This window comes from Channa argus, chromosome 14 (assembly GCF_033026475.1).
Source record: "Channa argus isolate prfri chromosome 14, Channa argus male v1.0, whole genome shotgun sequence".
Taxonomy (NCBI): domain Eukaryota; kingdom Metazoa; phylum Chordata; class Actinopteri; order Anabantiformes; family Channidae; genus Channa; species Channa argus.
In genome coordinates this window covers 23,547,352-23,553,476 of record NC_090210.1, presented here as the reverse complement: position 1 = coordinate 23,553,476, position 6,125 = coordinate 23,547,352, and positions in this window count along the sequence as shown.

The window sequence follows — 6,125 nt, the reverse complement described above, 5'->3', positions numbered from 1 at the left end:
AAACTTTTCAAAAAAAATCGTTGATTTTCTCCAGACGTAAGGTGTCAGGGTGCCCGTGGAGACACACACACTGAGGCAACCTAATGTAAGACACTGGACAACTGAGGCGGTTGGTAAATGTTTTGCAGTGTGTCCTGCACTGCTGGCACTAATTTGACCCCTTCAGCTGATTCTCCACGGTGAAGTGCTCTGATTGGCTGCTCCGCTCAGCGAATCTACACACAGATAGTTACAAACCATCCGTGGTTTTCCAATGTACAGGCTGCTCGGCCGTCAACTGTAGTTTGTGTTGTGTTCAGACAAAGGGTGGTGGTGTAAAGCAACGCAGCAGTTTGCCTCTGAAGTCAGCTTGGTGTGTCACAGCCCTAAAACGTGAATTAAAAAGAAACACACTATGACACAAATGAGACAAAACCCCCACAAGGATGCAAAACTGTTGGTGGACGCTACTGGCATCAAGCACTAGGAAGCTGCAGGAATGTAATGATAAAAATTAAGAGACACTTTGAACAGCTGAGCTATGTTTCAAAAGCTGCCCCACAGGTTGCTTTTGACTCCGTCACCTTCTCAACAAAACTAATCTTGCTTTGTGTTTTATTCTGACCCAGTTTCCCTGAAGCCAACAAACCGAAGCTGCCAATTAAATATTCAAACGAGGCGTCGCCTCGGCCTCCAGGGGAGTTCAGCCGATTTTAAACGTCATGTGGTTCTCCTGGAGAAGAGGCCTGAGTGTAATTAGATCTGATGTAGAACTCCGAGATAAGACGCGGAAGCCGAGAATGTTTTCCTTAAGATCTCGAAGGGATCGCTGTTGAGCTCTCCGTGGCCACATCAATAATCTGTGTAGGAAGAAACCACTTTGTCATTAGCTGTGGAAATGATTCCTTTAACAGCTCGGGGCTGAGAAAGGACCTCACATATTTGCACGGTAGCTTATTCACTAATCACAAACAAGGACCAGTTTGATGTCAGAAGTGTGGGTTTTCACTTTTCAGCATTGCCTTATGGGGTGGAAGTGTTTTATCTTCTGCCCATGACCAGGGGAAATTTAAGTTCCTGGTCTTGTCCATTTAACTGCCCCTGGTCACTGACGGATGGTGGATTCCTCCCTCCCTTCCTTGCTTCCTTCCTCCGTAGTCAGCTGCATGTTTACTTTAAGAGTTACCTCTAATCAGCCTGCTGTGGGATGTGAGGTTTAAGGGCTGTGACACACCACGTCAGACACTTAACCCCGATGAAGACCATGTGCTGCCTTGGCTCGTGTCGGTCTCATCCGGGCCAACAAGTGCCACCGAAACACACCACAAAAATGAGAGCTGACGAGCATGTCGTTCTGCACGTACTGTGCCTGCAATGGAGACAGCACAAATCGTCCGGGTGTTAACACCGATTCAACTAAGCTGAGCAGCCAGTCAGAGTGGTCTCCTTCACCGATGCTGGTGCAACATGTCGAAACGAGCAAAAACCGCTGCCAGGTCCAGGAGGCGTCACTAAGACTGGCCAGTCGCCCTTAACACCACCCACCCACACAGAGTCCTCCGATAAGAGCTAAGAGGCCTCAAATCTAAAACAGGCTTAAGATTCCCAGTCACAAAAACTCCTGTTTTTTCTTCCAGGCCTAATGCTCAAGGTTTCAAGCAGGTTTCCCAGCATCGCCATACATCAGGGGCTACAGCTGGGTGCCGAAGAGTTTTGCTGTACTTGTGGCAACAGATGCTGAGCCTCGTTCTTGAGTTTAGAGGGTTTCACTTCATTTATCTTATAAGACAGTGGTGGACTCAGGCTGTCTGAGGAGCGGGGCTGGAAAAAACCAAAACAAAAAGAAACATCCAGAGGGCACCTGATATCAGCAGTGAACAATGCATGATGGATTTCTGGCATCCTCTACCGTGGAGGCACTGTTTCATAGGTTTCCTCTGCAGGGGCACCTGCAAAAACGGCCACTTTATCCCATTTGCTACATAGAGGGAAATTGTGCTGCATTGGTTTGCTGTTGCTCCCCCTCTGAGTCTGCCCATGCGTCCAGACACTTTCTTCCAATACAACATTCAACATTTAAAAACAAAAAATGTTAAAAACAACCCCCAAAACTAACTGAACTGCAGAAATCCAACCAACGTTTGCATGGTACGATATCACTGGGTGTCAGTGTTGTTTGGCACTGGGAACAATCTCAAAAAGGGGGGAGGTGAACAATCCACGCAACAACAATGTGATTATTACCAAAAGCACCAGCATCCACACACGTTTTCAATAATACAAAATGAGCTAATCTGCATCCAAGTCACATCCCATTGAACAGATCGTCCCCCTGTGGAACAACAAAGAATTACCAGTCGACTTTCTACACAATTTCCATTTAATTCTACCACAAAAAAACAAAACGTGCTGAGCTCTGGGTTAACAGCAATATATATATATATATATATATATATATATATATATATATATATATATATATATATATATATATATATATATATATATATATATATATATAAATAAAAGAAGCCAACAGGGAAAGAAAGAGTTTTAACCACATTAAGAGAGAATGTTAACATCAGCTGATGTGTGTTCCACAATTCACAGAACAACTTCCAGGATTATTACCAAGATTTTGAATCCAGCTTTAGTCGGCAGTTCGAGTGCTTGTGTATTAACATATGTCAATATGTTCTATGCTGCCAAATTCCGACTGTTTGTCTCCTACACTGTAGTTCAGATGTGGAGGCTGCCAGTCCTGCACATGTCCCACTAAACTGCCACTTGTTCTCCTGTCATCATTAAGTCTCTCTGCTCTTAAAATGTCTAAGGCCGAGAACAGTTGGGGTTGTGTTAATAATTACGGCCTTTCTTCAGCGCGGATGACGTCTTCTCCTTGATGAACACTTTGCTTTTCACTCGGCCCTGGTTCCGCACAGGCCCGAGGATTCATTAAGAGCTGTGGCTGCAGCCTCGGGGCCGACGGCAGCGTTTTACGAGGCGCCTTTCAGGGCTCGGGGAGCTCGTCAACAAGGCCGCTCTGAGGGCAGGAACGGTGACGAGGTGGGAAATGGGGCCGCGTTGAAAGCCATTAGTGTTCGGACGTCAGGAGCGAGCGGTGGCAAACAGAGGGGTGACACACTGCACCGAGCTGTGTGTCACAGGTCACTCAACATAGAGGAAGTTCATGTAAATTCATGTTATGTGAGATTTACCTCTAACATCATCAGTGTTCCGACAAACCTTTCACAATGATCCATTTTAAATGAAAGAAATATAAAACTTTAGATTTCAACATTATTTAAAAACATCTGCTTCCAATCAGTTGAAAACATCATAAAATATTAAAAGACACACACAAGAATTTAACTACAAAAACACAAAACTTCTTTCTCAGACCGGCTAACAATCAAACCGCAAAAGGACAACGACACTACGGCTCGAACCCGCAGAGCGTGGAGAAGGCGGCTTTGATTAACATCTGGATACAGGTGTGTGTGGTTGAGTGGATGGAGACACACTCACAGGACAGAAATCCTCCAACCTAAACGCCCGTGTCCCTACAGAACCATGTCATGTGACCCACAGAAGCGTTTGACGAAGGCGGTTGATAGGATTGCTCTCCGTTGGCACCGAGCACCTGGACTCACACAATAGTTTGTCCTAAACAGGAAGGAGATCATTACACTTGGCCCGAAGCAGCAGATTGGTGAAGCTCAGGCACAAAATGAACATGGATTGATCGGCTTCCTTCACCCACCTCGACAGAAAACAGAGACCTTCTCAAAATTAGGTGGGTGGTCTGAATTTACTTCCATCACATGAAAAATTGACCAATGACAAACGATTACTGTTTAAGGTAACTATTCAACAAAGCCAATGAGATAATGACCCAGCAGACTGGAAATAAAGGTTTTTATCATTTGACTCTGACTTAGACTCTCAAACTCAAGAAACTCAAACCTGAGTTTCTTACACTGGATTCCTGAAAACATCCCACATTTGGAAAGATCAGCTTCCCTGACGTACTGAAGCCATTAGTGTAAATGTTTGAGAAAGAGATAAGTAGTCTAACATCTCTGTAGTTCCTGGGCCTTGCCCTCTTGTTCTTGGGGAATTGGGGATTTGGCAGGTTTCCTTGTCTTAGTGGAGCTGGCCTTGGCTTTTTTTCCCCCTTTTTTTTCCCGTTCTTTTTCATTTTTCTGCTAGTAAACCCTGTTGGCCCCCTTTTACCGGTCTCCCTCTACCTCCGAACACTTGAAGCAGTGGAGCTGGAAAAGCCATTTAGGACTGATATCAGATGATGTGTAACTTGGACTTGGAAAAACATGTCTGAAGGCTCAGCCTATTTCCTGGAGGGTTTAAGTGGCCTTGTTTTAGTCATTTGGTAAAAATCTGACTAACATTTGCACACACATACACACACACACACACACACTCAGGAAGATACAAACCCAGAAAAACATCCCAAACACAAACACACATCTGCACAGAGGGTAAACAGCCGGCCGTGCTCTCTCTCTCTCTCTCTCTCTAATATTTACATCTTTAGGCCCTTAAATAACAGCATGTGTGTGTGTCTGTGTATACATGTACAGGTAAACCAGAGCTAATGTATGTGATTCTGTACACAACATTCCGTGTTCCCCTTCAGGACAAGCAGACTGTGGACGGTTTCGTCCGGTCTCAGTGTACATACATGTATTTGTACCCGGAGGATCGACACATTCCACGGGAAGGTAGGTGATGTCGACCTCAACCCAGAGGAAACCGGGCAGAAGCCTCCGCGCTTCAATGTGTGACGCCAAAATCGATGACTTGAAATAAGGAAGAGAGAGTCTCATAGGGGAGGTGTACGGGGTGGGGGATGGTACAACCAGACGCAGGACGTTCTGCGAGATGCTGTTCGCTTTATTAAGGATTGTCTCATAATCTACATTAAGGAAGCACGTGTGCGCCGTTCTCCCTTTTTGTTTCGTTTTGTTTTTAGGACATTTTTCTTCTACCTTAACTTTACCCTGATGTTTTTGAGCCTAACACTTCTTTGGTCAGGTAGTAAAAGCTGCTACAAATGTTCCTGGTGCCTCAGACCTGGATTCGCTGCAGAACATGTATGAGCAGAGAAACAGCATCAGACCCCATCTGGAGGAACATAAGAATCCCCCAGCATAGGTTAGTTTGCTATGCACGTTCATTTATCCCAGCATGTGTGAGAGCCATGAATGATGCTGATATATTTCATTTTAATTGAATTGGGGATGTAGGATCATATTGTATGATGTAGATCCTATGAACTATTTCTATGGTTGTATGATGGTATTTCAACAAGGATGCACAATAGTGTTGTGATTATTATTTGTAATTGACTCGAGGCAACAGAGTTTGTGTTTTCTCTGAGCCCATAAGACAAATTTCTCCAAGGAGATAAATCAAATGTTATTGCAGTTATGGTAGAAAGTTGCACCCTGGGAACCGAAGACATCCTATCACCTGAAAACGTGCTCGTCCTGTTACATGCTCCTTCACAGCCCAATGACATTTGCTTTACGTGATTAAAGGGGCCATTGGTGGGATTCAGAGCCTTTTTTAGATCCGTTTCTCCAGTAACCCAGGGTGGACCAACTAAAGTAGCTCGTGGAAGGTGTTTTTCACGTGTCCTTATTTCAAAAATTAGCCTTTGTTTGGATGAATTTATAAGTATTCAGTATCTACGACATGTTATCCAAAGCCCACTGTCCACCGTGAAAGTGTGCGTGTGTGTCTGATGCTTCTACCACTACAGTTGCCTTCCTGCGACTACCTGTACTTTAAGTAGTGCTACTGGCTCACAGGTGAACCTGAGGCATGTTTTATGACAGCTCACTTATCTCGCAAAGAGCATTGTATGTCCTGAATGCCAACCCCGGTACAAACTCCAGGTATGTCACTCAGCAAAGATAAAGCACGCGCCACAGCGTAATTAACCTTCTCTCACCTCAAATAAGTCTGACAACAAGTGCATTTGTTCGGCGCGTTGGTCGACAAGCTCTGCCGCCGCAAGAGTCCTCGTTGGTGAGATAGCGCTGTCAAAGGCTAACCAACCTGGGAGAGACGGCAGCGAACATTCAGACGGCCGTGCAAATGTCAATCTGCACGGCCGCCTA